A 21,444-nucleotide genomic window follows, 5' to 3' on the forward strand; every position below is an offset into this window, starting at 1 on the left:
CTCAAAATTAACCATCATAGTTTTGAAGGGTTTCTTCCTCTTTAAATTTTTGGAAGAGGTTGAGAAGAACTGGCATTAATTTTTCTTTAAATATTTGTTATAATTCACTTGTGAAGCCTTCTGGTCCTGGGTTTTTCTTTGTTGGGAGGTTTTAGGCTACTGATTCAATCACATTGGTCTGTTCAGACTTTCTGTTTCTTCATGATTCAGTGTTGGTAATTTGTATGTTTCTAGGAATGTATCTATTTCTTCTAACTAGATTATCCAACTTTTGGTGTATAATTGTTCATAATAACTGCTTATAATCCTTTTCTATTTCTGTATTATCAGTTGTAACGGCTCCCCTTTCATGTCTGATTTTATTTTTTATATATTTTTTTAATTTTTATTGGAGTATAGTTGACTTACAATGTTGTGTTAGTTTCAGGTGTACAGCAAATTGCATCAGTTATACATAAACATATATCCTCTCTTCTTTTCTTTTTTTTTATATTCTTTTGCCATATAAGCTATTTCAGAGTGTTGAGTAGAGTTCCCTGTGCTACACAACAGTTTCTTATTGTTATCTCTTTTATATATATAGTAGTGTGTATATATCAATCCCAGTCTCCCAATTTATCCCTTCCCCCCTTATCCCCTGGTAACCATAACTTTGTTTTCTACATCTGTGACTCTACTTCTGCTTTGTAAATAAGTTCATTTGTACCCTTTTATTTAAATTCCATGTATAAGTGATATGATATTGTCTTTCTGTTTCTGACTTACTTCACTCAGTATGACAATCTCTAGGTCCATACATGTTGTTGCAAATGGCATTATTTTGTTCTTTATTATGGCTGAGTAATATTCCATTGTTAATATGTACCACATCTACTTTATCCATTCCTCTGTTGATGGACATTTAGGTTGTTGCTTCCATGTCCTGGCTATTGTAAATAGTGCTGCAATGAACATTAAGGTACATGTATCTCATCGAATTATTGTTTTCTCTGAATATATGCCCAGAAGTGGGGTTTCTGGGTCATATGGTACTTCTATTTTTAGTTCTCCATAGTAGCTGTACCAATTTACATTCCCACCAACAGTGTAGGAGGGTTCCCTTTTCTCCACACCCTCTTCAGCATATATTGTTTGTAGATTTTTTGAAGATGGCTATTCTGACTGGTGTGAGGTGATACCTCATTGTGGTTTTGATTTGCATTTCTCTAATAATTAGTGATGAGCATTTTTCATGTGCTTTTTGGCCATCTGTATGTCTTCTTTGGAGAAATGTTTATTTAGATCTTCCACCCATTTTTTGATTGGGTTATTTGTTTTTTTGATATTGAGCTGCATGAGCTGTTTGTATATTTTGGAGATTAACTCCTTGTCAGTTTCTTCATTTGCAGATATTTTCTCCCATTCTGAGGGTCATCTTTTTGTTTTGTTTATGGTTTCCTTTGTTATACTACAAATCTACAGTGATCAAAATGGTATGGTACTGGCACAAAAACAGAAATATAGATCAATGGAACAGGATAGAAGATCCAGAGATAAACCCATGCACCTATGCCCACCTAATCTATGACAAAGGAGGCAAGGATATACAATGGAGAAAAGACAGCCTCTTCAATAAGTGGTGCTGGGAAAACTGGACAGCTACATGTAAAAGAATGAAATTAGAACACTCCCTTACACCATACACAAAAATAAACTCAAAATGGATTAAAGACCTAAATGTAAGGCCAGAGACTATAAAACTTAGAGAAAAACATCAGCAGAACACTCTTTGACATAAATCACAGTAAGATATTTTTTGATCTTCCTCCTAGAGTAAAGAAAATAAAAACAAGAAACTTAAAAGATTTTGCACCACAAATGATATGTCTGATTTTCTTAATTTTAGTTTTGTCTCTTTTTTTCTTAGTCTAACTAAAGTTTTGTCTATTTTGTATATCTTTCAGAAAACCAACACTTGGTTTCATTGGCTTTTTCTATTGTTTTCCTAGTCTATTTCATTTATTTTTGCTCTGACCTTTATTATTCCCTTCCTTCTGCTAACTTTGGGCTTACCTTTTTCTTTATTTTTTGCTTCATTTAGGTGTAAAGTTAGGTTGTTTGTGATCTTTTTTTCTTTTATAAATGTAGGTGTTTTATTACAATAAACTTCCCTCAATTTTCCCAAACTGAGGAAAATTGCACTTTTCTTACTCTGAACACAACCCAAACTACATCAATATTTATTTCATCTCTAAAAAATATCTTAAATGGACACTAAAATATCTCGTGGTGATTATACCCTTACAGAGATTATTTACTTTATATCATATTTCAACTTTTGTTTAATGAAATCACATTGTCAATAGGATATATTGTCTCCAAGATACCTTATTTTCAATGATAATCCTTAGTTTGTCTTCACATTTTAAACAGTGTTGCTTTAGAACTTCCAATTATATATCTATATACTCTTTCTTGATGATGGGTAAATGACAGGTATCAAATGAACAGTTAATAAAAACTTCTACCATTACACATAATAATGACAATATTACTGACCCAACTAATTTGCCATAGCAGAATTCACTGATGAATATTGTATTCCCACTATTGCTTCAATTCACTATGCTCCTGCTACTGATGCCACCAAACATGACAATAGGATAGCAAATGGTAGAGTTGTGGGCTCCCTAACAGAAATCACAGTTTTTTCTGGAGGACCAAGGACCATTACAGGAAACATACTAACTGGGAAGAAGAGGGAAGGAGAATTATATTGACTTGTATATTTTAGAAGACAACTGTAAGTTATCCAACTACAATTTCAATTTCCCATGTACATTTGTACATCACATGTATCTCTGAATATAATTATGTGGATACTGAAAAAACAGACTGATGGAACAATCATTATCTATTCTACATTAGGAAGTATAGCACTTATTGGAAATATTTTGCAAAAATAAATTAGGCCAAAGTGACTTAGGGTCTTCTTTCCATTTTGAGGTAAATAGCACTAGAAGAGTACATGGAAAGTTATGATTACTTTGTTATACATTAATTTTGAAAGCAGGAACTTTAGTATATATTAGAATGATTTCCAGAAAAATTAACAAAATACTAAACTTACAGCTTTTAGAAACTTTGGCTTAATTACTTGGAAATATGGTTTTTAAAGAGATATTTGGAAGGATCAGTTCAATCCCCAACAATGACAATGCTTTATAAATATGGAATTATAAAAGCTTCTTATTGAATGAACCCCAGGGCATTATAGGAAAGCTTTCTTAAAGCAGTTTTTAAAGATTTGCTATATAGTTTAAGGATTTTCCTTTAACATATTTTGATTGAACCTAGAAAATGTCTATAAAATCTGCATTTTATTTAATTCTGTTTAATTCTGTAAATGAATTAAACTGACCAGTGATTTGAATTTGATGGTTGGATCAGAATATATAATAATAATTATATTGTTCTTAAAGAGACTAAATTATTTCTAAGGAAACTTTTATATTTAACATGTTATACTTTTTATCTTATTTTCTGGTAGTATAATATCCACTTTCAGGATATTATAAGGCTAATTTTTAACTTCTTGTGCTTTGCATTTTAAGAAGTATGCAGGTTCCAGTATGTTAAATAAAAAAGAGAAAATAATTCTTTGCCTACAATATTGTAATAAATTCAGGACTCATTTGTATTCAACTTAAGTATACATGAGTTAATATCCATATGCTTATATGTACAAGTGTGTATGTATAGATATATAGATAGAGATATATCAAATAATTTTCTAAGTTCTTATTTATACTGTCTACAAACCTTCAATTTGAAGTAGGCTATGTAATAGTCCAGAGAAGCTAGAGTTTGAAATACAGCATATTCAGTGAGTTGGGTTAGTGTGGAGCTAGACTATATTAATTCAAGACAACTCATTAAGATAAAATATGAACATATATAATCCAGTAAATATGGTAACACATAAAGGGTAACAGGACGATGAAATGGTTGGCATAAGAAACACTAAGCAGTAAACTATAGGGATAGTACATAGATAAAGGGTGAAAATGGTAAATTGCTACTATTAATTGCTAGTATTAGCAATTAATAATTGATTGTTAATATAATAATGCCTTATTATACCAGGTATTGCACTAAGCACAATAGAAGTATCATCTCCTTCAAAAAAAATTGTGAGGCAAAAACTACTGTTATTTTACAGATGAGAAGACAGATACACAAAGTGTTCAAATGTCTAATGCCAAATCTACCTTATTCTTATTCCAAATTCCCTGCTTTATACCACTGTGCTAGGGGCATCGAGAAGATTTGGCTCCAGGCAGCAAAAGCCTGCGTAGGGGGCTGGGGTTTAGTCCCTTAAGAATTAAGGCAAGAAAAAGGTTATACCATGGTGTTAGGCAAGTCAGGAAACTGAACTGGTTGAGATGGAACTTGATAAGTAGAAAACAGATGTCCCATAATAGAGATGGAGCAGGAGTAGCCACTGGGTTGACCTGAGACCATGAAAGATTGGTTGTGAGCTACAATTCCTTAAACTCTAACTACTGACTAAAGACAGAATTGTTTCAGGGTATAGATATGACTGATATAGTTTCATATGTGGGGAAAAGAAGGTCTTAAGGCAAGAAACTTATTTTACCTATGAAATACAGTTATTGTGAGAGTCCAATGTTACAATAAATATTAGAATAATGACTAATCAAAAGGTACTTTACTGTTAGGACTAGACCCTGAATACAATTTATATGGTTCATAGTAATATTTTTATAACTAATCTGATAATCTATAGTTATTTGTTTTTCAGAGTTAGAGCTGGTGAAATGAAAGGAGGGGGGAGTACATGATTTCCAGAAAACCCAAAATAAACTAAGACAAGCAAATAAACAAACAAAAAATAGAAGAAATTAGGAAGGGATGGTATGGAAACAAGAGCACAGATATTTTGCCTTGAAATATATATAAAGCTGTTTATAAAGCAATTGGTGAGATGGAGAAAAGAAAACTTAAGGATGCTCAAATGATGCTCTTATTTTCTACTTTGAAGTAAAAATTAATCTTAAATTAAGTTGTATGTTTTTTCTTAGATCTCTAATAAAAACCATTCTCCTTCCTGTCACATGGGTCAAAAAAAATAAAGCTGTAAAACTAACAGTATTCACTGAATTCTTGCCATTCCAGAACAATAGCTTTTCAGAAATGTTCATTCCTTAATTTCATTTCTGCCCATCATGTGTGGTTTAAAATTCTCACAGGGCCATAGATATTCTTTGAAGAGTTTACAAATTTTTGTGTTGTTGTACCAGATTTTGTCTGGGTATTTTGGTTACTTTTGATAAGAAAAAGGTTTAGAGGGTTGAATCAGTGCTTAAAAATTCACCTCAAAATTGAGTGGCTTAAAACAAAATTGTATTATTTCTCATGAGTCTGTGTAGTTACTAGCTGTAAGCTTATCGGATATAGTTCAGCTGAACTAGTTTGAGGAACTCGATTTGACTCACTTGTATGCTCTGGGTCAAAGGGGGATGGCTCCACATGTCTCTCAGACTCTTCCCAGGACAAGTGGGCTAACCAGGTATGTGTTTTTCATGACAATGGTAGAGACATAATAGCAAACAAGCTAAATCATGCAAGTGTTTTGCAAGATACTCCTTGAATCATATATTTTAACATCCCATTATTCAAAGTAAGTTGTGCTGCTACAAATTTTGTCTTTCCCTCTGTAGGAGAGCACTAAAAACTTATGTGCCAAAAGACACAAATGCAAGGAAGAATTAAGAATCGGAGTCATCACCCAATCTACCACAGTGGCAATTTATTTATATTTTTAAACATAATTAAAGAAAAATCTCTGTGAATATCAAAGAAGCTTTGGCCCCATAGGACTTAGCAGGGAATTTTTATCTTGCTCATATTCTATAATTCCCATCACCATCATCAGAATGTTTACCTTTTAAAGAGAGATGACTACATTCTTGGCACTGCTGTAACGCTTAACCTATAATAACTTACATGAACTTTCCAAGTTCTACCACTAAATAAACAGATTTAAATACATTGCCAAACCCTAAATTTTGAATTCCGTTACTTCATGCATACCAATTCATTCACTCACTGAATAAATGTTTATTGAATCCTACATTTACATGGCGTTATTCTTCCCAGTTTTTTTTATCATATTGCTGAGAGACTGGCATACTTAGGAACCACTGCATAAAATATTTTTGATCTACAGAGAGATGCATACATTATAGATGTTATAGGTTTAACAGAATTATAAAGATAATTAAGATTATTACCTAGAATCATAAATCATTAAGAGTGGAGACAGTTCAGTCTCCCAACATTTAATAAGAGACAGTAAATACGGAAATCAGAATGATTCCATTGTTAAGACTCCACCATTCATAATACTACCACAGCAATAGTTTGTGACTGGTCTGATTGGAATTTGTCATCAGTATATCCCACCTCATATCCATCTCTCTAATTTCCATAATACAGATATATATTCATAGTACTTCACTGCTTAAAGATTTTCAGTAACTTCCTAGTACTTCAAGTATAAACTCAAAAGAGGTGCCATTTCAAAACTGTGATGATTTGACCTTAATTTCTTTCCCACTACTTTATTTCACACAGCAAGTTCTCAGGTAAATATACTAATACACAACAAAATGACCCAGAATTTTTCTACCTGATATACTTGACAATTCCAAGAATATTCTTCCTACATTCTTTAGTAACCCCAATGTCTGGCTCAAGTACCACCTCCTTTGGGAAGTATTCATTAAATGTCCATCATGACCCTTTAGGAGGTAGTTATTCCTTTCTCCGTGCTCAGTAATATTTGATGTGTTATGCTCCCTCTCACATTTAATGTTCCATTAAAGCTATTTACCTGAGTATCTACATCTACATTTAACTATCCATCTAACGTTTCATTACTGACACCAAATACCTTGCTTGCTCTGCCTTTCATCCATGAATTTATAGATTTGTTGATGAGGTAATCTTATTACAATAATATTCAGTGACCTCACCTGACTGGGGTATAGAGAAAGTTTTCTTGAATAAGTGGTACCAAAGAACACAAGCCAGAGTGAAGTGACTGATAAATATTGTTTAAAGTGACTTATCTGTAGTCATACAGGTTGTTAGAATAAAAGGCAGTACTTGAACTCAGGTTTCCTATTCTCAGTTTTATATATATCTTAAGAACTTTGTCTTTCTTTTATAAGTACTAAGAAAAATAATGCTTATATAGTGTCATGCTGCTTTAAATATTTGACTTAATGTGACATTATAAAATATTAACCTGTTCATTCTATGAGAGGATAAACTTTGTTCTAGAAAACATAAATATCTTTTTCATTGTTCTTGTATTAGTACAAACGTCTAAGTGACTGGAATTTCTTCTTTATGATATAAGTAATATATTGCAAATCTCATAGTTTTTCCTTAATAATCTAACCCAAAGACCTCTTACAGAGATCCTCACTGTTCTTTATCTCTTTGCCTCCTGTGTTCTTGAAAGTATTCCTCAGAATTATTTTGATTTTCTCAAATGTCTTTCCTAGCTGAATTTTCATAATTCTGCCTCTTAAATCAGAGCTTCCCTAAACTTATTGGATTTTCTAAAAAGTCCAAGCTCCATTCCAGATATACTGAATCATAATATTCAATTCAGGCTTTGAATGTGTATTTGCTACAAGCTCCATAGGAGATTTTTAAATATTGCTGGGATGGAGAGTGTTTGCCTTCAAAATACCTATTCTCCAAGGAGCTGTTGAAAACACTTTTGCATCATATATATGCCTCCTCACTTTAACTCTAAAGCTGGCAGCATTATAGTATTTGCTGACCTTCTGGAAAGAGTCCTAAGGCCTCCATGTGAATATCTATTCTTTGCACCTCCCTTCAAACAACAAACTAAATCTGTCTCAGATATTTTTGTTGTTGTTGTTGTTTTGCGGTACGCGGGCCTCTCACTGTTGTGGCCTCTCCCGTTGTGGAGCACAGGCTCCGGACGCGCAGGCTCAGCGGCCATGGCTCACGGGCCTAGCCGCTCCACGGCATCTTCCCGGACCAGGGCACGAACCCGCGTCCCCTGCATCAGCAGGCGGACTCTCAACCACTGCGCCACCAGGGAAGCCCCTGTCTCAGCTTTAAATGGCTGATACTAAGCTGGAAAGCCTCCAGCTTTGCCTTTGGTCTACTCTCTACAGTGCTGAATACGACAAAATAAGACATTGAATGAGAATAGTGCAGGACTGAGGGGGAGAGCACAGTGAGAAATAGGAAAGCTGAAAGGAAAGAGTAGGTCATATGAATGAATTCTTGCTATGCTGGATCATGTCTAACGTCCATACCACAGTACACTGTTATGTTTCTAACCCGTGCAGAAGTGGTCGTAAGCAAGACTGCCTCAATTCAAGGTACAGGAAGAAATTTTATGTGTCAAAAGTATTCATTTAAGGTAGATCAGTTATTTCAATATGGGTTGATATATTAATATACTGAGGATGTCCGATAGTTAGGTAACAACTTTGAAAGGTTTATTATTCAAATATATAAATTCTATATTTTAAAATTTGTCCTAAATTATCTATTTCAAACTCCAAAAGAGGGTGTTTTTAGTTTTGCTGCATTCGAATTTGGACAGATTGCTTTCTTGGCCTCTGAGAAGCTTAGATAAAATTAATCACTGCCTCTTCAGGATGACTTCTATACCTGGTCAATTTTTAATGACCATCTCAAAACCTTTTTAAAAAAACTCAATGTCCATTTATACTACTAAACTCAGAGCAGGGACCATGGCTTGTTTTTCTTTATCTTCCCGGTATCTAAGTGATATACATGAATTAACTCATTTAATTCTCAAAGCAATGTCAGGAGGTAATTAATAATAATATTTCCATATTACTGATGGGGAGACTGATGCCTACAGATGTTATTTTTCCCAAGATCAGGATTAGAAAGGAATGGATCCAGATTCAAGCCCAGATAATCTGGTTACACAACCCACATACTTAGCTACTAAAGGATTCCCTCTGGTAAATATCACATGCAGACTGAATTGGGTCATTTCATAACCTTCATTTTATGGTAATTGCTGATCTTTTCATTTGTCAAATGAAGGAATTGGTACTCAGATTAGTAAAGTAATAAAACTGAGAGTGCATAATGTACCTTATCTCTATTTTCTGTTCTTGTCTCAAATTAGTAATAATCTAAAAAAAAGAAAAAAGAAAAAGAAAGATGGTGATTAGCACCTCTTAAATCCCAATGGACACTGTTCAATTGTTTTCTTCAGCTAAAATGTTCAAGAGCTCCAAAGTCATCCTTTAAGAAAATTAATAATTATGAAAATATTTGTCACATTTCTTTAATAATACATATGAATGTAGAATATATTTTAAACATTTTAATCTCATAGGTTTAAAAAGTTAGTAATATGATTATAAAATATTTACTGTGTATCAATATCTTATGGTATTGGTACCACATGCTATATAAAGATAATTAAAGAGATGTAAAAAATCACTATCTTTGAGCTATGCTTAGTGTTTTGAGTTCACTGTATAATAATAATTAAATAACAATATTTTATATATATATGTACAGTGTCTCCAAGTTTTCAAGGAATACTGTTCATATTATAAAATAATTATAATGGTCTTTGAAATATCTAACTTTGGATGATGATGATGATGATGATTATGTGAAGGGACAGGAAGTGGGGTTGGGGGTAGAATTTTCATCCTAAGAGAAGTAAGCAATAAAAGTAAGCAAAGTAAGGAAGTATCCAAATAGCTCCTACTCACTCATTTATCCATTTACTCAACCAATGATTATTGAATGTCTACTATGTGCTAGACATTCTTCTATACACTGAGAATTCAGAAATAAGAAGAGAAATCCTTGCTCTCATGGAAACATATTTTAATACAGGGGTACATATAACAAGCAAATAAAAGTAGTAGCACAAGCTATGCAGTTATTATAGTTGGGTGATGTCATAATGCATAACTAAATGTATACTTTAGGCTTGGTGGTGTGTGAAAGTTTCACTGAGGTAATATTTGAGGAGAGAGAGCTGAATAACACAAGACAGTAAACAGTATGAACATTATGAGAAACATTCCAGGTGAACATTCAAGAGATGCATGAATTTGAAATGCTGAAGGGTCCAAAGATAGGCAATAGTTATGAAGTGTAGTAGCCTGGGTTACAAGATAAAGACACTGACGGATGAGGAAGAGGGCATATCTTACAAGCAAGGAGGAGGAAATTACCTGATTTTAATTTATTAAAATCACTTTGGCTGTTGATGAGTGATGGATTTGGGGTTGGCAAAACTAGACACAGGGCTATTAGGTAAAAGATTACTGCAGAGGTCTACATGAGAGAGGATAATGACTTAGAATCATACAACAGAACTGCAATGGAAAGAAGCTGATCAATTAGGACAGATTGTGGAGTTAGATATAACAGAATTTGCCACGGTGGGTGAATTAAAGATAAATCAATGATTATTTAATTATTTCTGTTTTTTGTTTTTTGTTTTTTGTTTTTTGCTTGAACTCATATATGGAAGCCTGGGGAAGGAACAACTTTGGGCAGAGTGAGGATAGAAAATTCTGTATCAGTTATAAAACGATTACATAGATTAGACAGATAGATAGATAGATGATAGATAGATAGATAAATAGATAGATAGATAATAGATAGATAAAATCAAAAAGGCAATTAGATATACCTGTCTAGAATTTAAGAAAGGGTTTAAGGTTAGAAGTTTATGTTTGGAAACTGTATGGGGTTAGAAAGCAATTAAAAATAAAGAACTGGATTTAGTCACCCAAATACATTTACAGAAAAGAAAAGCAAGTCTAGGCTAGGTACTACAAAACTTAATTATGAACAGAGGTAAAGGAACTAAGAAAGAATAAAGGCAATGTGTAAAAGGTGATAACTTGGGCTAGATTGTAATGGAGGAGGAACCTATGGGGCCTTCCCAGAACAGACCCCGCCATGTCCTCAGCCTGCCTCTTGTCTGTACAAAAACTTTAGTCAAAGAATAAATTTAATCATAGAAGTGAGAAAATGTAGAAAGAAAGGAAAGCAGTCAAACAAGACAAAATAATAATAGTTTAGTCATTAAGCAAAGTCTAGGACCTTTTGTTCCTCCTCAAGGGCTATAGATAATATTCTGAGCCATATCCTTTGAGCTGTTTTACAGATACTGAGACCTCCACCAGGTGGAAGAAATTAACTACAGGATGACCAGACTTTAGCCATGACATAAGCTGCTCCATCACACAATTTTGGGAACTGGCCTCAAGGAAATTGGAACAAACTGACCCTGGAACTGCAGATTAGCTGTACGTAATCAATGTGATGCTGATCGGACCACCACATGGCCAATTTCAATATGGTTATGAGAGCTGACTTCGCTGTTCTGCACATGGCCCCCTCCTTCTTCCTCTACATGACTGAAACTTCCCTTTAAAAGCTCTTGTTCCCTGATCAGCAATTGGGTGTTGGTTTTTGACATAAGTCCACCTTCTCCTCAAGTTATTGACTTCCTGAATAAAGTAAGCTTTCTTTTTATACCAACGTTTGTCTCTAGAGTATAGGCTTTTGAAGAGCAAGCAGCCAAACCTAGGTTCAGTAACAGGATTAGCAGATAACAAAATAATATGGGACTTTCGAGGTACCTTTTACTTCGATTGATGACTTGGTTAATTAAATGACAATTGATAAAAACTGTGCTTCATTAATTTTCTTTTGCAGTTATAGCTTCACTTTATTTTTTTGAATTTTATTTTATTTATATTTATACAGCAGGTTCTTATTAATCTATTTTACACATATTACTGTATATATGTCAATCCCAATCTCCTAATTCATCCCCCCATCACCGCCATCTCCCCCTTCACCGCCATCTCCCCCCACTGCTTTCCCACCTTGGTGTCCATACATTTGTTCACTACAACTGTGTCTTTATTTCTGCCTTGCAAACTGGTTCATCTGTACCGTTTTTCTAGATTCTACATATATGCGTTAGTATATGATATTTGTTTTTCTCTTTCTGGCTTACTTCACTCTGTATGATAGTCTCTAGGTCCATCCATGTCTCTACAAATAACCCAACTTCATTCCTTTTTATGACTGAGTAATATTCCAATGTATATATGTACCACATCTTCTTTATCCATTCATCTGTCAATGGGCATCTAGGTTGTTCCATGACCTGGCTATTGTAAATAGTGCTGCAATGAATATTGGGGTGCATGTGTATTTTTGAATTATGGTTTTCTCTGGGTATATGCCCAAGAGTGGGATTGCTGGGTCATATGGTAATTCTATTCTTAGTTTTTTAAGGAACCTCCATATTGTTCTCCATAGTGGCTGTGTCAATATACATTCCCACCAACAGTGCAAGAGGGCTTCTTTTTCTCCACACCCTCTCCAGCATATGTTGTTTGTACATTTTCAGATGATGCCCATTCTAACCAGTGTGAGGTGATACCTCATTGTGGTTTTGATTTGCATTTCTTTAATAATTAGTGATGTTGAGCAGCTTTTCATGTGCCTCTCGGCCACCTGTATATCTTCTCTGGAGAAATGTCTATTTAGGTCTTCTGCCCATTTTTTGATTGGGTTTTTTGTTTTTTTAATATTGAGCTGCATGAACTGATTATATATTTTGGAGATTAATCCTTTGTTCGCTGATTCATTTGCAAATATTTTCTCCCATTCTGGGTGTTGTCTTTCTTCTTGTTTATAGTTTCCTTTGCTGTGCAAAAGCTTTTAAGTTTCACTAGGTCCATTTTTTTATTTTTGTTTTTATTTCCATTACACTAGAAGGTGGGTCAAAAAAGATCTTGCTGTGATTTATGTCAAAAAGTGTTCTTCCTATGTTTTCCTCTAAGAGTTTTATAGTGCCTGGCCTTACATTTAGTTCTTTAATCCGTTTGGAGTTTAGTTTTGTGTATGGTGTTAGGGAGGGTTCTAATTTCATTCTTTTAGTGAAATTAGGTGTCCAGTGTTTCCAGCACCACTTAATGAAAAGACTTTCTTTTCTTCATTGTATATCCTTGCCTTCTGTGTCATAGATTAGTTGACCTATGGGTGCTTGGGTTTATCTCTGGGCTTTCTATCCTGTTCCATTGATTTATATATCTGCTTTTGTGCCAATACCTTATAGTCCTGATTACTGTAGCTTTGTACTGTAGTCTGAAGTCAGGGAGTCTGATTCCTCCAGCTCCATTTTATTTTCTCCAGATTGCTTTGGCTATTTGTGGTCTTTTCTGTCTCCATACAAATTTTAAGATTTTTTTGTTCTAGTTCTGTAAAAAATTCCATTGGTAATTTCACAGGGATTGCATTGAATCTGTAGAATGCTTTGGGTAGTATAATAATTTTCACAATATTGATTTTTCCAATCCAACAACATGGTGTACCTCTCCATCTATTTGTGTATCTTTGATTTGTTTCATCAGTGTCTTATAATTTTCTGAGTACAGGTCTTTTACCTCCTTAGGTAGGTTTTTTCCTAGGTATTGTATTCTTTTTTTTTGCAATGGTGAATGGGATTGTTTCCTTAATTTCTCTTTCTGATCTTTCGTTGTTAGTGTATAGGAATGCAAGAGATTTCTGCACATTAATTTGTATCCTGCAACTTTACCAAATTCATTGATTAACTCTAGTAGCTTTCTGGAGGCATCTTTAGGATTATTTATATATGATATGTCATCTGCAAACAGTGACAGTTTTACTCCTTTTTTTCCAATTTGTATTCCTTTCATTTCTTTTTCTTCTCTGATTGCCATGGCTAGGACTTCCAAACTGTGTTGAATAATTGTAGTGAGAGTGGCCATCCTTGTCTTGTTCCTGATATTAGAGGAAACACCTTCAGTTTTTCATCAATGAGAATGGTGTTTGCTGTGGGTTTGTTGTATATGACCTTTTTTATGTTGAAGTAGGTTCCCTCTATTCCCACTTCTGGAGAGTCTATATCATAAATGGGTGTTGAATTTTATTGAAACATTTTTCTGCATCTATTGAGATGATCATATGGTTTTTATTCTTCAGTTCGTTAATATGGTGTATTGCACTGATTGATTAGCATATATTGAAGAATCCTTGCATCCCTGTGATAAATCCCATTGATCATGGTGAATGATCCTTTTAATGTGTTGTTGGATTCTGTTGGCTAGTATTTTGCTCAGGATTTTTGCATCTATATTAATCAGTGATATTAGTCTGTAATTTTCTTTTTTTGTGATATCTTTGTCTGGTTTGGTATCAGGGTGATGGTGGTCTCGTAGAATGAATTTAGGAGTGTTCCTTCCTCTGCATTTTTTTTGGAAGAGTTTGAGAAGGATGGATGTTAGCTCTTCTCTAAATCTTTGATAGAATTCACCTGTGAAGCCATCTGGTCCTGGACTTTTGTTTGTTGCAAGATTTTTAATCACAGTTTCAATTTCATTACTTGTAATTGGTTTGTTCATATTTTTTTATTTCTTCTTGGTTCAGTCTTGGAAGGTTATACCTTTCTAAGAATTTGTCCATTTCTTCCAGGTTGTCCATTTTATTGGCATAGAGTTGCTTGTAGTAGTCTCTTATGATGCTTTGTATTTCTGCAGTGTCCATTGCAACTTCTTTTTCATTTCTAATTTTATTGATTTGAGTTCTCTCCCTCTTTTTCTTGATGACTATGGCTAAAGGTTTATCAATTTTGATTATCTTCTCAAAGAACGAGCTTTTAGTTTTATTGATCTTTGCTGTTGTTTTCTTTGTTTCTATTTCATTTATTTCTGCTCTGATCTTTATGATTTTTTCCTTCTACTAACTTTGGCTTTTGTTTGTTCTTCTTTCTCTAGTTCATTTAGGTGTAAGTTTAGTTTGTTTATTTGAGATTTTTCTTGTTTCTTGAGGTAGGATTGTATTGCTATAAACTTACCTCTTAGAACTGCTTTCGCTGCATCCCATAGGTTTTGAATCGTCGTGTTTTCATTGTCATTTGTCTCTATTTTTTTTTTTATTTCTTCTTCGATTTCTTCAGTGATTTCCTGGTTAACGTATTGTTTAGCCTCCATGTGTTTGTGTTTTTTACATTTTTTTCCCTGTAATTGATTGCTGATCTCATAGCCTTATGGTCAGAAAAGATGCTTCAAATGATTTCAATTTTCTTAAATTTACCAAGGCTTGATTTGTGACCCAAGATGCAGTCTCTCCTGGAGAATGTTCCATGTGCACTTGAGAAGAAAGTGTAATATGTTGGGGATTTTTTTCTTTTAATTTTATTTATTTATTTGTTTTTATTTTTGGCTGCATTGGGTCTTCATTCCTGCAAGCGGGCTTCCTCTAGTTGTGGTGAGCAGGGACTACTCTTTGTTGTAGTGTGAGGGTTTCTCATTGCAGTGGGTTCTCTTGTTGCAGAGCATGGGTTCTAGGCATGCAGGCTTCAGTAGTTGTGGCATGCAGGATCAATAGTTGTGGTGCACAGGCTTAGTCGCCCCATGGCATGTGAGAGCTTCCTGGGTCAGGGTTCAAACCCATGTCCCCTGCATTGGCAGGTGGATTCTCAACCACTGCACCACCAGTGAAGCCCTAATCTGCTGTTTTTGGATGGAATGTCCTATAAATATCAATTAAATCTATCTGCTCTCTTGTGTTATTCAAAGCTGTTTTTCCTTATTAATTTTCCATCTGTATGATCTGTCCATAGGTGTAAGTGAGGTGTTAAAGTCCCCCACTATTACTGTGTTACTGTCAGTTTCCTATTTTATAGCTGTTAGCATTTGCCTTATGTATTGTGGTGCTCCTATGTTGGGTGCATATATATTTATAATTGTTATATCTTCTTCTTGGATTGATCCCTTGATCATTACGTAGTGTCTTTCCTTGTATCTTGTAACATTCTTTATTTTAAAGTCTGTGTCTTTTGGTTGGAGCATTTAATCCATTCACATTTAAGGTAATTATCAATATGTATGTTCCTATTACCATTTTCTTAATTGTTTTGTTTTTGTTTTTTGTAGGTTCTTTTCTTCTCTTGTGTTTCCTACTTAGAGAAGTTCCTTTAGCATTTGTTGTAGAGCTTGTTTGGTGGTGTTGAATTCTCTTAGGTTTTGGTTGTCTGTAAAGATTTTGATTTCTCCATCAAATATGAATGAGATCCTTGCAGGGTAGAGTAATCTTGGCTGTAGGTTCTTCCCTTTCATCTTTTTAAATATATCATGCCACTCCCTTCTGGCTTGTACAGTTCCCTTGTATGTTGTCATTTTTCCATTTTTGCTTTCAATAATTTTTCTTTTAGTATTTTTTCTTTGTTTTTAATTTTTGTCAATTTGATTACTATGTGTCTCAGCATGTTTCTCCTTGGATTTATCCTGCCTGGGACTCTTTGCAATTCCTGGACTTGGGTGGCTATTTCTTTTCCCATGCTAGGGAAATTTTCGACTATAATCTCTTCAAATATTTTCCCTGGTCCTTTCTCTCTCTCTTCTGCTTCTGGGACCCCTATAAGGTGAATGTTAGTGCATTTAATGTTGTCCCAGAGGTCTCTTAGGCTGTCTTCATTTCTTTTCATTCTTTTCTTCTTTATTTTGTTCCATGGCAGTGAATTCCACCATTCTGTCTTCCAAGTCACTCTTCTGTTCTTCTGCCTCAGTTATTCTGCTATTGATTCCTTCTAATGTATTTTTCGTTTCAATTATTGTTTTGTTTATCTCTGTTTGTTTGTTCTTTAATTCTTCTAGGTGTTTTTCCTTTAATTCTTCTACATCTCTGTTAAACATTTTTTGCATCTTCTCAATCTTTGCCTCCATTCTTTTTCCGAGGTCCTGGATATCTTCACTATGATTATTCTGAATTCTTTTTCTGGAAGGTTGCCTATCTCCACTTCATTTAGTTGTTTTTCTGGAGTTTTATCTTTTTCCTTCATCTGGTACATAGTCCTCTGCCTTTTCATTTTTTCTATCTTTCTGTGAATGCGGTTTTCATTTCACAGGCTGCAGGATTGTAGTTCTTGTTTCTGTTGTCTGCCCTCTGGTGGATGAGGTTATCTAAGAGGCCTGTGCAAGCTTCCTGATGGGAGGGACTGGTGGTGGGTACAGCTGGGTGTTGCTCTGGTGTGCAAGCTCAGTAAAACTTTAATCCCCTTGTCTGCTGATGGGTGCTGCTGAGTTCCCTCTTTGTCGGTTTTTGGCCTGAGGTGACACAGCACTGGAGGCTACGGGTTTTTGGTGGGGATAATGGCAGACTCTGGGAGGGCTCATACCAAAGAGTAATTCCCAGAAGTTCTGCTGCCAGTGTTCTTGTTCCCGCAGTGAGCCACAGCTACCACCCGCCTCTGCAAGAGACCCTCCAACACTAGCAGGTAGGTCTGGTTCAGTCTCCTTTGGGGTCACTGTTCCTTCTCCCGGGTCTTGATGCAGACTGCTTTGTTTGTGCCCTCCAAGAGTGGAGTCTCTGTTTCCCCCAGTCCTGTCAAAGTCCTGCAATCATATCCCACTAGCCTTCATAGTCTGATTCTCTGGGAATTCCTCCTCCTGTTGCCAGACCCCCAAGTTGGGAAACCTGACGTGAGACTCAGAACCTTCACCCAGAAGTCATGGGTGGGCTTCTGTGGCATAATTGTTCTCCACTTCGTGAATCACCCACCCGGTGGTTATAGGATTGATTTTATTGTGATTGTGCCCCTCCTACCATCTTATTGCAGTGTATCCTTTCTCTCTGGATGTGAGGTATCTTGTTTGGTGAGTTCCAGTATCTTCCTGTTGATGATTGTTCAGCAGTTAGGTGTGATTCCAGTGTTCTTGCAAGAGGGAGTTAGCTCACATCCTTCTACTCTGCCATCTTGAACCAATCCTCTGGGCTTCATTAATTTTGAGTTATTTTATTTTGTCTTCACCACATATGTCCACCCAAATATTAAATGCAAATATCATATCTAGGGCCTTTGGCAATTAAAACTATGTTTCTTGTTGTAGATTATCTTTATCAGAATGCTAAGCTTTATTTGCCTGGTGTTTCTGAACCTATTAGTGAATCAGTCTGCATTTGAATGTTTGAATTTCCTTGAAACTTTTGTATAAGTAGTATAAAAACTGTTTTGTGGACATTTTAATTGGAAATTTATTTGCTAGAAACATTCATGTGGTTATTTGACCATCGTAAATACAGGTTAAGTCGTCCAAACCTAGAGGCAAAACAATAACTTAGTTAGATTGTGAAGCCACAGAATGTGATTGAGTACCCACTGCTTCAGTGGGATATGGCAGTACCAACAGGAGATGGACATCCTACTAAGCACATCTTCATATAAGATTCCAGGGGGGGGGTAATAAACCAGGTACCAGAATTGGTTTAAGACTACCATGATCATTTAAGAGTAAAAACATTTGTGATATTCCTTCAGATTTGGAATTTTTCATGTATCATTTCATTAAAAGGAGAAATGTTGGAAATAGAGAAGAAAGTCAAGTAAGGTCAGAAAAGCATGGTTTAATGATTTCTACAATCAATTAGTACAATTATTGTATTTCTTTTAAAGACCAACTGTTTTTTTACCAGCAATTACAAGTTTATCATTTAGATATTTTAGAGTTTCAGAGTTTTAGGGAGGAAATATTTAATTTACAAATAGATTTTTCTCTTTAAAACTCATTTGCCTAATTTCCTTTTCAATAACACCTCTTTCAAGTGATGAGAAATATGGTTAATCTTTTAAGAGGACGTTATTCAGGATCAGTATACAGCTGCTCCAAAATGGTAGTTACACATGCAGTTAAAAAAAAAAAAAAAGATGCAGGTGTCAGTAGAAAATAGAAAGCATTGTGAAGCAGCTAAACAATAATTTGTACATAACATTAATAGAGAAGTTATAACTTACCATAACTTAATAGGATAATGCCTTAGACCAGTTAATAACATACTATTGTTTATTTTATACACACACACACACACACACACAAAATGCCAATTTCCAAGAAAAGAAGATAGTTTTTATATTTAAATCTAAAAATATGAACAAATCACTATGCAACAAATATTAGGAGGCAAATAATTGTACTGGAAAACCTAAGCTAAGGAAAGTTCTTATGTTTGAGAGCAAAAGTTGGTTCGATGCTTCCTGGAAGCCAAGGCTAAAAGAGAAAGAATGAACTACAGAGACTGAATTATAAATCACAGATAACGTTTTAATTTACAAAGGAAGATATCATTTTTTTCTTATTTCTGAACTCTAGGAAGAATATATTGAAAAAGTCTTTGTAAAAATAATAAAGAACTTTTATATAGGTGGTAAACACAATAGCTTTTTCTTCAAAACTGCAAAGAAGCTATTCATATGCTCAATGCCTTTGTCCACCTGATGTAAAGTGAAGGGCATGGTGTTAAATAACGATTATGTTATAGCATTTCTGAGGGAACTTTATTTTATACAATATTTCTTTATCAATGCAATAAGTTAGCCATTTAATTTACCAAATTATACACTTGACAAATTAAAGGGGGTACTGACAATACTTATTCTCAACAGAAAAAACATGGACAACTATTCAAGTCAGAACCTAATGTCACTCTAATTATCAAAGGACTATTGTGAATAAAATAGCATTACTAGTAGCAGACCTAACTTGAACATCACTGGCTTAAACACAAATCACAGTTTTTTAGAGATAGCAAGCTCTTGCAGTTAAACTAATCTGAGTTCCACCACTTATTCATGAGCAACTTCACCTGCAGAGAGAGGTAAAGGAATTGCCACATACAGTTAGTTAATTTTTCTAAGGAGAGCTAGAATCTTTACCCATTGATAGTTAACTGAGTAATTTTCACAGTATATCAAAATTATTCTCATTTTTATCACATGTCTCTTTTTGTAGATGGGTGAGTCCACAAGTCTTTGCAATTCTATTTATATAGCCTGAAATGAAATACTGTAATCATACATTACCGACTTATTTTCTGTCCATCATTCCAATCTCTATCACTAAAATAGGAATAATTTTCTTCATATTAAAATAAAATTTAACAACTTTTTCTAATAGGAGAATAAAAATTAAATTCTAAGAACCCAGAAGTCAGTAAAAATTCTTATAGTCTTTTTAAAAATAAACTATATTTTTTAGAAAGGTTTAGATTTAGAGAAGATAGTACAGTTTCCATAAATCCCATACCCCATTTCCTCTACTATTAAACATTTTACATTAACACGGTAGATTTGTTAAAATTAGTTAACCCATATTAATATATTGACTGAAGCCAATATTTTCATTTCTTAAGTTTTTTTTCCTAATGTCCTTTTTCTACTCCATGATCCAATTTAGGATACCATGTTAATTGAGTCATCACACCTCTTTGGTCTCCTGGGGTCTGTGATAGCTTCTCAGAGTTTCCTTATTTTTGATGATATTAAAAGTTTTGAAGAGCATGGGTTTGGTATTTCGTAGAACGTTCCTAACTTGAGATTTGTCTGATGTTTTATATTAGAGGTTATGGGTTTTGGGGGAAACCCAAACAGAGGTAAAATGTTATTTTCATCACATCATATCAAAAGAGTACATATTATATGTAACTTACTGCTGCTAATGTTGACCTTGATCACCTGTTTGGGGTAGTGTTACCACTCTTTCATGCCTCCTTTCTATATTGTACTTTGGAAGAAAGTCACTATGGGAAGCCAACATTTACATACTGAAGAGTTATGCCCTACCTCCTTGAACTTAATTGGAAAAAGAATTTGAAAAAGAGTAGATACATGTATATTTATAACTGAATCTCTTTGTTGTACACCTGAAACTAACACAACATTGTTAACTGTACTCCAGTTTAAAATAAAAAGTTAAAAAAAAAAGGCTAAAACTCTCTTTAAAAAAAAAAAGGAAATTGAATTATCTACATAAAATGCTGGAAGTATTTCTGTGCAGGAGATTTATATCTCTTTTTTTTGTTTATGTATTTATTCACTCATAAACTAAGGTTATACTAACTTTGTGACTAGCTCTGGTGCTACATTTATCAAAGTGTAGTTTGCTGCTTAAATTGTTTCTGTTTTGGTTATTGGGAGGTTGTTTAGTTTGCTCTTATGTCCCTTTCTCATACCCCATCATTTTGTGTGTGTGTGTGCATGTGTTTAAATTTGCTTTGTTTTGTTTTTTAGGACTTAATGTCTGTCACTACAAGATGCTCCAGCTTGTCTTCTATATTCTCTGTCCCAGTCGGGGTTCAGCTACTTCCCCAAAGAGTCTTTGTTCCTCTTATTGGAGAATGTCACTAGAAACTAAGATCTGGGTACAATGTGTGTCATTGCTACCTGCTGTGTTTTATTTTACTTTATGAATCTCTAGCAAAATTATACACAACATATACATTTTAATTCCATATTTAATATATTTTACTTAAGTAAATAAATGAGGAAAGTTATCATTT

This window comes from Grampus griseus, assembly GCF_964374135.1.
Source record: "Grampus griseus genome assembly, chromosome: 1".
In the NCBI taxonomy this organism is placed as follows: Eukaryota; Metazoa; Chordata; class Mammalia; order Artiodactyla; family Delphinidae; genus Grampus; species Grampus griseus.